Consider the following 12,700-nt stretch of genomic DNA (forward strand, 5'->3'; position numbering starts at 1 on the left):
CGTTCAGCGAAGATCCTCCATAGGGGCGGCCATTTTCGGTGCCTCTAAAGCGAGGACACACAGTGGGCGACCATTTTGAAACCGCCAATCAGTTGGCCAAAAATGGGGGCTTTGCAATGATCGCAGGGAAGCGATCATCACAAAGCAAATTTTCTCCATAGGGACCATTGCTTTTGCGATCGCAAAAAATGCATCGCTAAGCGATTTCGTCATAAAATGAAGCGATCGCTAAGCGAGGCACCACTGTACTGTAGTTTTAAATGTTTTCAGAGTGCAGTATGAGGACTGGCCACTAGAGGGAATGGGAGAGTATTTACCTGAACTGCGGGCATAACTAGTTAATAATACACAACATCATGATATTATTTTTGCTAGCGGAGCAACAATAGTCTTAACCTGGATGCCTCGAAATATTGAGTACGTAGTGCAATGAGTTAATGAGTCCCCTTTAAAAAAGTAATGTTTCAAGCTTTAAAAAAACGTTTCAAAAAGCAGAAAATATATTAGACTCTGTTGGATCCAGCTGCTATTGAGAGAACAGCTTTGTTTTAAAGAACTCACCCCACATTCTCTTTTTTTAAAACCCTCTAGATACACCACATTTTATACTTCATAACCACAATAGTGTTCTCCTCTGGTTTCAAATACTTTCCTTTGGGGATCAATTAGAAATCACATAATATTTTCTCCCACTCCATTCTTCTATTTCCTTCTCTGGCTGCTTTTGGGATCTAGGGAGCCTTGTTTGGTATACGGGTAAAGTAGATTATGAAATCAATGCTTTTGAGGGGCAACTGGGAAATGGAAACAGAAGTGCTCCATTCCAAGTTGTTTGTAGAGATAAGATCATTTTGCCTTTATGTTTTTCATTTGGCTGAAGAGAATGTTCTAATAACGCAGCCCAGTGTGCAGCCGGGACTCTGACGAACAAAAGGAAACCACTGGAAAATGTAAAAGAGGTTCTGAAAATTGGGCATTATAAATGCTATTTTCATGCAACTGAAGAGGGTGCAACAAAGGCTGAAAGGGGTGCAGTGGAAGGTCACATCCTGTTTGTACTCTGGCTATCGTTTCATGATCTGGTCTGTGCCCATACATGAGGCTCTTGGGTCTATGAAACCAAGATAGGAACAGCAATTTTCCTTCAACACTGGAGGCATTCAAGGAAAAAAAAATTGGACAACCATCTCTCAGATCTGCTTTGATCTGGATTCCTGCATTGAGCAGGGAGTTGGAGTCAACGGCCTTACAGGCTCCTTCCAACTCAATTATGCTATGATTTTCTGGATTATGTCCAATAATTCCCAAGCCAGTATGGCTATTCTAAGAGTTGTAGTAAGAAAGAAAAACGAAAGTAACTTTCACATCTCTGACGTGAACACAATATGCTCCAGCAATTTGGGCCATCTCTGTGGATTTTCTATGGAAGCTGTCATCTTGGAATCAGTTTCAAAGAAGACCATCCTAAGTGTGGAGAAAATATTTATTAAGGATCGAGTCTGTTTTACGCTGTTACGCTAAATCCAAAACAGTAGAAGAAGGGGGGGGGTAAATGGGAGTAAAATCAGACTTCAGAGTATTGGGGTCAAACTATATGTTACATAGTATGTTATTTGAAGCAGAAACCACCTTTGTGCTCCAGAGAAAAATCTGGGTGATTCTTATGCCTGACCAATCATGCTTGCAAATGAAGCTTACATTTATCTCCTCGTGACCAATTACAAAGCAAGCAAGTCTGCAAACTGCAGGAGATGAGAAAAGCTCAGGTTGTGACAAGCTGGTGGCTTTTACCATTTAAGGAATCCCCACTGCTAGTTACTGGAGCAATTTTTGTTAATTTCTTTTAGTTAGCAGAGCATAAAGCGCAAAAACAAAACACAAACATTTACAGCACAGGGGAAAACTGTAGGAAAATAGCTAAAAATCCCAGTTCTCACCCAGCCCCTTTGATAACAATGAACAACTATCCTTTTTTATATAAAAATCTCTATCTGACATCATCCAGTTTCTGCCACATAGTTTTAGGTCAATAAGATTTTGACCATTATTTGTTCAGGAGGTAGTTCATTAAATCTACAGTGTCTCATTGCCTCACACACGAACACTTTTGTGCACACACACAGATGTAAAATACGGACCTATACCCTGGGCAGATAGTTGCTGGCGTACTCTTCAAGGAAAATCACAAGTAGGGCAAGAAGTTGATATTCATTATCCTTTCCACCCTCCCCTACTCTTCTATCAACATTTTATAGGAAGAGCTACAATATTTCCGAACATGGATCAGATTCATGTTGTCATATGTATAAAGTTAGTGAAAGAGTCATTTTGGCTGAGATGAGAATTTAGGATCCCAATGGCAGCGATTTCTCTACAAGCTCTCAAATACAGTCCAAGGGGAGGGAGGATTTTTACAGTCTTTCACAGGCAGAGTCTGGCACGTCCCAAGATCATATTTCGATGTTGCCGTCTAATGGTAAGGAAAGAGTTCGCCAGTTTGAAAATGCATTCAAGTTAGGATATTTATGGGCCTTCCCATCTTCCAGGTCTGACTTTCTTTTTCAAGGTTGCTGTAAGACAAGAAAAAAAGTGATTGCAAGCCATGAACTGTAATCATCTGCGTTCAAGGGAATGCATTTTTTCACCTTGTCTGCAGTATGAATAACATTTCATGACATCAGGGTGTTTTTCTTCAGTCAAGTGCTTCATAACTCACATTCTGCATTACTATTTCAGAATAAGCCTTTTCTTCTGACAACATTCTTTCTTATCTGACCCTTGGAACAAAGCTACATTGACGTATGATGGAATCTATCTGGTAATTCCATGAGTTCCAATAATTTCATGTTATTGTTTGTTATCTGCTACCCCATTTATCTTCACAGATTATCTTTCACACAGCAGCAGAATATATCCACCTTTCTTGCCTTTATGGCATGTAGATTCTTCAAGAAAACTTTTGCAGTCCAGGGAAGACAAGAACTTCTGTTTCTAAGGAGGAAGTACTATTCTTACTGGGATTTGAGATATAATCCGAACAGACATCATTCTAGGGCTTAAGGTATATTTTAAAAATTAAAAATATTTTCTTTGATTTTCTGGATTTCTCAACCAGCGATGCAAAGAATTTTCTTAAAATTATATCTGAGATGGTGCATCAGTGATAGTCTTAAACAGAACAGGGAAAAAAGTCCACTTCCCCTGCCTTCTGCTGAATTTTTGTCTTTTAATCAAATTCAAAGCACTCATCTATTCATTTTGGCCTTAGTGGTTTTTCATTTTTTCCCTTCTTTTACCTGAGGCACCGCTGACTCAGATGCTATGATCTCTGACGCTTCTATTACTGTCTTGCCTATATAGTATAACCTGCCTCTTATTGCTTCCCTCACCCTTTGACCAGTAATTTGATTTCACCCTCCAACCTTTCACATATATTTTTTAGCTTGTTGCTTTTGTTTCAGCTCTTAGAACTGTAAAATAAAAATATCCTAGAATTCGTTATTCGGTAAATGCCCAGTGAAACTGCAGTATGAAAACATATCATAGAAATGAGCCAACAAGGAACAATGATAAGACAAAGGGAAGCATTGCATTTAATTAGTATCTTCAAGACAAGAATGGCACTGTACTTTGTCTCTCACTTAAACAATGCTAATCACTGTGAAAGCTGACAGAAAAGCAGAATCTTTTATGGATTTTAGTAAAGCACCACCCAAACGAGGCATTTGAATCTCCTGGAAGAGGCTCTTGGTGACACAGAACACCAGAGAAAAGGGCTCTGTGGTCCTCAGGCAGGCCATTTATTTGAGCTTGGCCAGAAATGCTTTGAGGAGACACACTCGTCTTTATCAGGAATCTCCATGGTTCGTATGTAGGCCACATGCCCACTTTTATAATTATCATCCTTTTAGAACTGTAGGGCTGGAAGGAACCCTATGGGGTCACTGAGTCCAGCCCCTATCAGGGAGGCACAGTGGGGAATTGAACTCCTAACCACTTAAACCACTGAGCTGTCTGGCAGTTCATGGAGGATAGTCCTCTATTTGAAGAGCTTCAAGGAAACACTCTTTGTTTTGAAGGTGCTGTCCAGCTCAAGTCTGACTTAAATCTAAAGAACCACGTTGAACAGCCCCTGGACAGCGGACTCTCCAGGCTTACAAGTCACCTTACCATAGTCTTCCCCACTGTAATCCATTCCAAATGTTATATACTGTATATATAGCAAATTAATAATAATTCTAATTTCACATCTGTGCAGAGAAACTGTCCCATGCAGTTGTATACAAATTGGCGATCTCTTGCATCCCCCTTTTCAGAGATCCACATGCTCCTTTTTGGTGATGTTTAAGCAGCTATCCTAACTGGCTGTGTCACTCTAAGAGCAAGAGTACTTGGTTGCAGAGCTAGAAGTTGGGACTTTGATTCCCCATGGGGCTGCCTGGGGAAAAGCCAGACTGAATAGCCTAAAGCAAGGTGAAGAGTCCCAGAGCAACCCACCTCTCAGAAAAAGAGTGTTAAACTACTTCTGAGAACTTTTTATCTAGAAAACTCTGAGGTTTACCATAAATTGGAGTTAGTTTTGCAGCACACACAAAAATGCAGCCATCCTATGTCCTGTGGTGTAGCTGGACCAGGACATGCAGGGCTGAAGCACCAAGACATCTTGATTAGTAGGGACATTGTCTAACATTCCAGGATCATCTGAGTGATATTAGTTGGGGATTCTGGGAGCGGTAGTAAAACAAAAAACACATTCTAAGCCACCAAAGAATGGATGCTTTTGAATTGTGTCGCTAGACAGAGACTCCTGAGAGTCCCCTGGACTGCAAGGAGAACAAACCTATCCATTCTAAAGGAAATCAACCCTGAGTGCTCACTGGAAGGACAGATCCTGAAGCTGAGGCTCCAATACTTTGGCCATCTCATGAGAAGAGAAGATTCCCTGGAAAAGACTCTAATGTTGGGAAAGTGTGAAGGCAAGAGGAGAAGGGGACGACAGTGGATGAGATGGTTGAACAGTGTCACTGAAGCTACCAACATGAGTTTGACCCAACTCCGGGAGGCAGTGGAAGACAGGAAGGCCTGGCGTGCTCTGGTCCATGGGGTCACGAAGAGTCGGACACAACTAAACAACAACAACTGCTCTGAATAAAGTTATCAGTGGCTAATAGTCAACAAACAGGAAAGTGTCGCTGCTCTACCACCCTGTACATGGGTTCCTCAGACAGAACTGCCTGGTCACTGTGGGAACTAAAGGTTGGACTCAATAGGTCTTTGGTCTGATTCAGCACAGCTTTTCTGGCTTATGTTGCCAGCCAGAGTAGATAATACAAGGTGGTGGGCAAATAGTCTTAGCTGGTGTAAGGCAATTCCTGGAGCAAGTGAACGGAAAGATAATAGTTTCCTCCCATCTCTCATAAGCTTTTAGTCTCTCAGAGAAAGAGATTAGCAACATCACAGCAGTCAGAAGAAAATACCTCTTTTCTTTAATTCACCATTTAATTAAGAGATTTACTGCTGCCTCAAGATGTAGTAATGTGTGGGTTGGACAGTTGGGAGGCCATCTTTTGGCATTTTAAGCTATTTTTATTGCAAAAATGGACATGTTAGCAGAGTTTTGGAACATTATAGCTTCCAGAATCCCCAGCCGGCATAACGCTGCAGTCCAAAAACATACTGGTTCTGAAAAGTACCATAGTATCAATTAAAGATTTGCAACTAATAAGCAATGCATTGCATTTTACAGTAACAGTTTGTTTCATTTATTTGTTTCACCGTGAGCCACCGGTTGCTGTAAACCATATATGTCACTGTGATCGCTTGGTACAGAGCTTGTTAACACTGATGTTCATTCAGGTTTTGCTTCCAAATGGGGGGGGGGGGGGACTTCAGGCTTGCATGGTCATTGTAAACCCAAAGATCCATGAGCTATAGCTATAGCGCTAAACTGATAGAGCACAATTTCAAACACTTACCACTCAGTTCAACTCTATTTCACTTATTTTCTATTTTCTAGAAAATGAAAGGAAGAGTTTGAATGCCAAAGACAGGGCTTTGTAAAAGAGTCAGGATGGCAGATATAAGTGGGGGGAGGGAAGAGGAGCTGTGTGAAATGTAGAGCCTTGAAATGCATCTTCCTGGGGAAATTAAGCATTTCTGCATGAATCATTACAGCAATTGAAATAGAAAACTGTGGTATGGATATGTTTTGTAAAATAACATAGTGTTCAGTAAAATCAAATGTCCATCTCATGAACCAGTCCATAAAAACCTAGGCCAAACAAAATATGAAAGAAACGAAGATGAAAAGAAAGAAAGAGAGAAAGAGAGAAAGAGAGAAAGAAAGAAAGAAAGAAAGAAAGAAAGAAAGAAAGAAAGAAAGAAAGAAAGAAAGAAAGAAAGAAAGAAAGAAAGAAAGAAAGAAAGAAAGAAAGAAAGAAAGAAATCCCATAAGCAACTACTTGGCCTTGAGGGTCAGCTCAAGACCATGGGCAAATCCTGTGGACAGAATGTTGGAGAAGATAGATCTTTAGTTTGTTGCTGCTGACTAGAAAGTGTTCCTGCTAATGACCTTATGCTTTAGGTAAAGGTAAAGGTAAAAGTAAGGTAAAGGTAAAGGTTCCCCTTGACATTTAGTCCAGTCATGTCCGACTCTAGGACGCGGTGCTCATCCCTGTTTCTAAGCCATAAAGCCAGAGTTTGTCCGAAGACAGTTTCCGTGGTCACGTTGCTAGCGCACCTAGACACGGAACGCCGTTATCTTCTCACCGTGGTGGTACCTATCTATCTACTTGCATTTGCATGCTTTTGAACTGCTAGGTTGGCAGTAGCTGGGACAAGTGACAGGAGCTCATTCCATCGCGTGGATTCGATCTTACGACTGCTGGTCTTCTGACCTTGCAGCACAGAGGCTTCTGAGGTTTAACATGCAGCACCACCATATCCCTTCCTTTTGCCTTAGTTATTGCAAAACAGAATCAGATACAAGCAACTACATGAAGTGACTTTTAAGTACTGGATGTTGACGGTATAAGGTTAAAATTGGTTCAGGTTTAAGCTATGTAGTTAGGGTCTTTTGCCCAGAGTTTTGCTTTTCTTCACCTGTTAGCGTTTGGAACACCAGGTGGCAGTAGCTTATAATTTTTTTGCCATCCTCCTTCATGAAAATGGCAGAGTCCTTCCGTCAGTTAGATTCTATGCAAATATCTGGAAAATTATGTATTGATCCTTCCCTAATGCTCAGGATTATAGTAACACCCCACAAGAAAGCTCCAGTTAATTGGTTTTGGAAACATGCAAACTGCAATACTGCATTAGCCAATGTTTCTTACTGTCAAACACTTCAGAGAAATTATAGTTGTTCTATAATGTATGGTTTTAAGCCACAGACAGATTTTTTTAAAAAAAAAACCCAAAACAAAACACCACTAACTATATTATGTTGTTAAAACATCCCTTTTCCCCCACCAGGAAATGTGGGAAACAGGAAAAATATGTAAATTCAGAGGATATCATTGATTTTATGGTGTTTTGTCATTTGCCGCAAATTTTATTTCTCCTGCTGCATTGCTATTCTATGTTGCATTATTTGGTATAGGCTTTTTGTTTGCTTTTAAGCTGCCTAGAGGTTGTGGCAATGACACACTGGCCAAAGACTTTCATAATGAGGTAAAAGCGACTCAGTCTCACCTAGGGGTAAGTCCCATTGAATTCTATGGGTCCTACCTCTGGTTTGACATGCATAGTCAACTTTTGAAAGGGAGAAAAAGAAAGAATTAATGAGAAAGAATGCCATATTAGGTAGCTAGCTATATTTTATAAATATGGCAGAACATTTGCATTTGCTGCCCTCAGCTCTCAGATACAGTGAGAGTTAATAAAATAAATACATTTTGCATGGATAATACCAAGGTCCCAACTTAATGTGTGGCTATCTCTCAACTGGATGTATTATGTCGATAATTCTGGGACTGCTGGTCCTCGTCTAATAGGAACATACAGATCTTTGAAATGGTAAGAGTTTGGAATCTAAAATGGTGATCTCAACTTAAATAAATGGACAAGGTGCTTCTCACCTGGCCATGCAGTCAAGGGGGATTTTCAAGGCTCTGTAATCCTCTAACTAAAATGGTCAGCTCTTGAAGGATGAACTGTGTCCTGTGGGTACAGCAGGGTTTCCAACAAAAAAAAGCTGGAAAGGTTATACATTGACAGATCATGATGACGAGGAGATTGTGGACAAGTGTGGTCCTGTGAATTTGGCTACAAGGATTGGGTGCATTGTATCTTTTTAGTTGCTACAGCAAGCAGACAGCAATTAAGGCTCTCCCTCTTCTTCTGAAGTGTTATCTGTAATGTGCTATCTGTAATTGACTCGCAGAGAGCTGAGCTTTAGGCTGCTGGCAGTCTCACTGGAACCCTAGTGGGGGAATCAATGAACTTTGACCATGGCTGAAAGTGTTTGAGCTCTCTGCCTCCTCCTACGCTCTACCTACATGTTGTCTGTAAATGCAATCATTCGAAAATGCTAGTGAGCTTCGAAGGACCACTCTCCTCCCAAAACAAAACAGATCTAGGTAGTAGCCATGCACCTGAAATGGCAGCTCCCACCTGTGTTTATAGGGCAGTGGTTCCCAGCCTTGGTGCTCCAGATGTTCTTGGACTAAAACTCCCAGAAGATTTCACTACTAGCTGTAGCTGGCCAGGATTTCTGGGAGTTGTAGTCCAAGAACATCTGGGGACCCAGGGTTAGGAACCACTGTTCTAACATGCTTATTCCAGAGGAAGAGAAAGCTACAGCATATTTGCATGAGCTGATGAAAGGAATTTGGGGCAGGGGGAGAGGAGAAAAACTTATCTGCTGGAGTTTAGGAAAGGTACTTTGATGCATTATGACTCCCAGAATCCCCAAATCAGCACAGCCTCAAGCAGTACAGCCTTGTACCAATTATATCTCAACATAAGCAATCACAACAATTACAGCTGGCAGATACAATCTTAGAACTTACTTCTGGAAGAGGTAGTCTAAAGAAGAAACTTTTTCCAGATTTGGTAGCTGGCATCTAGGCTCCAAGCTGTATTCATTGAAATGCTCTTTTATTGCTGCAGATAAATAGCCTTTTGCCTTGACTATAAGAATAAATCAAGCAGCAGTGTGCCTCTGGTGTCTGTCAATCCCCTTCTGGATGGATTAACTAGGCAGAGACATAATCTTGGCACCCATCAGGAATGCTGTGAGGTTGTTTCAGATCTCTTAGATGTAAAAAGCAACTTACAGCAACAAGCCAAGGACAAATCTGGATGCAATGGCACATCCACTCTCCAAAACGGAATGTGTCCACAGGACTACATGTAGGAGTCCAGCTTAAAAGGACATTTCACAGAGTGCTAAACAAGGTTCTTGATATTTATTTCATGTAGGAAGCCATGGAAGCTCTCTGTGAAGCAGCTTTGCAGCCTCATGCAGTGATTCTTTGGTGCAACCCTGTGAGTAAATCTCACTGAACCCAGTGGGACATCACTTCCTGTTTTGGTCCCAGTTTCAAGAGGGACCTTTTTTTTTGTAAGATGCCTACAGTAGGGAGACTTACTTCCTGCTGACCACAGTTGCAATTTTCCATTGTTTCAGCTTCTTTCATTCCATTCTAACATAACCAAGTCTGGCCGTCTCACTAGGCAACCAAAGCAAGCTCTTCTTAGTAGTTTCCCTGGCTAGCCAAATACTGCCACTGGGAAGCAGCTGGACAAGCGCTCCAGAACAGGGCATTGGTTGGCTCTGGAAAGCTGTGCCAGCAAAGATGACTCTTTGGGACCAAGTGTCTTACTTTGATGGATGCTCAGAAAAAGGCATTGTGGGTGAAACGGCCATGAAGAATTTCCTGTGCCATAGCATCATAAACTGCCAGGGCCATCCCATCCACAGTGGCTTGTTCTGAGGAAAGGCCTCTCTGACTGAAGGCAATTTAAACCAAACCAGTGTTGGAGGGGGGAAACTCTTAGATAGCTCAGTGGTTTGGGTCTCAGAGATCTGTACTGTAGTTCTTCACTGCACCTTCTTGTTCCAGCTCTGCAGTTCTCGGGTTCTTGATGGAGCAATGCCACAGCAGTGGTGGAGGATGTGTAGCAGAGAGGGCAGTACAGTAGCAGGTGGAATATGTGTCCTGCTTTAGAGGGCAAATACCTTGCTCCTTCTATGTGACTATACTGCTACTCAGGAGAGAAAGTTAGATGAGGAAAGCTATTCCCTGTATTGTGTTGTTTTGTTATGCTTGGAAGTGGAGAAATAAACAACCAGCAGTAGGCACACAACACAAACCTCTCTCTCTATATATATATACTGTATATGTACATACCAGGGAATCACATTTTGCCCACTTTTGATACATATGCAGAATAAGGTCACACTACAGTCAGTGCTGCTTTGTTCTGCTATTTGCCATCAAGTCAGAACCAATTTATATTGACTCTAATAGGGATTTCAAATTAACAGAGATATTTACGGTGTGGTTTTATGAATTCCACGCCTCCAGTGAGCTTCCATGGCCAGGTAGAGATGTCCATCACTCCACCTACTATGCCCCAGTGGAGTTTATTCCCAGGTAATTGCTTGAGAATATAATCTTAAAGGCATACAACTCAGCACAATTGAGCCTAGTTTTGTTTCTTGCTATTGGTAATTTTAGGAAATGAAAGATATTGTTGTAAATTTTTCTTTAGATACAACCAGAAAACTGGAAAGTCAATAACAAACTTATTTTAAAGTGAGTGTTTAGAAAAGTAATAAAAGTTTATTAGAGGGAAGGTAAACTAAAGATAGAAGAAGTAATGAGTGCAACATTTGTTAAAAATTAGGCTACACTCTTGTACACACTTACCAAGAAATAAGACCCATAGAACTAACTGGAATATATGTCTGAGTAGAGATGCAAAGACATCCAATGTGGTGTAGTATATAGTGTGGCAGACATGGACTCAGGAGGCTTGGGTTCAAATCCCCATTCAGCCATAAAAGCTCACTGGGAGTGTGGAACTGGTAAAACCACTTCTTAAATATCTCACTTACCTTGAAAGCCCTATTAGGGTCGCAGTGGGTCAATTTTGACTTGACAACACGAAACATAAATGTACGCATAGGACTGTTATTGATGTTAGGCTAACCAACGACTTTAAAAAAATACCACTGCTCTTATTTCCAGTAGGTGGAGGCAAGATGTGAGTCTGAAATAGCCATTGTTGACCAATAAAATAAAATACTTTCATGAATAAGAAAGCAGATTTTATATGTACATTTAATACAAGTATGTATGAAAACGGCAGGTGGGGCATATGGGCTTCAAATAAGTATTTTCTCTTTTCTCTGTGTTAGGAAGGAATGGCTTTTCTTAAGTGAATCCTCTTGCAATGCTTTTTTTTCTGCAACAGGTGGGTGCATTATTGTGAAGCAAAGAAAACATGCGCCTGGTTTTGAAATGTTGCTTTTGACTCACATGCAAATTCAACTGGTAGATTGGCTTCCCAACTCCAATGTAGCACCCTTCAGATGAGTTAAGATTGCAACTCCCATTATATTATACTGGCAGGGTGGGAGCTATAGTTCAATACTGATGAAAAGGCTGCGAAGGCTGCATTTGTCAACAAAAACTTTGACTTGTATTGACTTCATACCCACCCCCTTTATTTCATTTGTATGATTCAGTGATGAAAATGCATTTAATCCTACGTATCCCTAGAAATGAATGAGGAGCAGAAGCTTTTGAGCCAAGCCACTCCCTATCCCAGGCTGAAGGCCTGGGAGAAAATCTTTTAGACCTAGAAAGCAAGCATTGTTATCACTTTTTTAAAAAAAGAGGCGTCCAAAAGGAATGCGGTAGGAATATACAGAGTAGTCACACTTTTACAAGATAGTTGAAAGGATCAAAGGAAGGAATACTTAAAGTTGCCAGACCTTTCTAGCCTTCAAAAGGATCCTTTGTCCGTGTTCTTTGAAGATAGTGGAGTGCATTGGGGAGAAAGTGAGTGGCATAGTATTCAAGAGGGATAAACCCTTGAGCACTGGCGCTATAGAACGTGTGTTGTTCCAGCAATGAAAGTCTACCTGGAAAAGAACCAGTGGGCAGATAAGGCTGATGTCTTTTGGACAATAGGAAGCAAAAGGGCAGGTTGTCACAAGCGAACTCTTTCCAGAAAGAGAAAGAATGTCTGAATTCTGCAGAGATCATGCGAGTCTCTGGAGTGGACCGGGGTTTTGTCAATGTGTCATCTGACAGAGATTTGGATCATCTGCTCATCTTGTTGAATAGGAAGCTAAAGTGCACTTCAAACCCGAATGGTGAGAGTTTAAACAAACATGCTACTGTTATTTCTCTCCCATAGAGCAATTCTTCCAAAACTCTCTCCAGCAGTTGATCGTACTAAAATAAACAGGGGGTAGCAAAATGTAAGACTGTGAAGCAGACTCTTCTCCTTCTCCAACCGTTGCAGCAGGTTCTTGCTTGTTCTCCCAAAGTATAAGCAAGTGAGCGTTTCATTTTTTTTTAAAAAAATATCACAAATTCATTCTATAGAAAAAAAATTAATACAAATTATATACAACAAATATTTTACTTGCATGTAACTTTCACCTAAATATAAGTAAATTTAACTACATTAATAAAGCAATTAAATTAATTACCAAATTACTACAAGGTTATTAAATTAATAA

The 12,700-nt window shown here is 40.7% G+C and overlaps 1 long non-coding RNA gene across 1 annotated transcript; it reads right to left on the bottom strand.

Annotated features, from left to right (window-relative positions):
• Window positions 1-301: 301 nt before the first annotated feature.
• LOC144588575 (uncharacterized) lies at window positions 302-9,201 on the bottom strand. Its single transcript, XR_013544190.1, has 2 exons — window positions 9,009-9,201; window positions 302-2,570 (listed from the first exon to the last, which is right to left on the bottom strand). It is a non-coding gene; the product is annotated as an uncharacterized LOC144588575 (long non-coding RNA).
• Window positions 9,202-12,700: the final 3,499 nt, after the last annotated feature.

This window comes from Pogona vitticeps, chromosome 4 (assembly GCF_051106095.1).
Source record: "Pogona vitticeps strain Pit_001003342236 chromosome 4, PviZW2.1, whole genome shotgun sequence".
Classification (NCBI taxonomy): domain Eukaryota; kingdom Metazoa; phylum Chordata; class Lepidosauria; order Squamata; family Agamidae; genus Pogona; species Pogona vitticeps.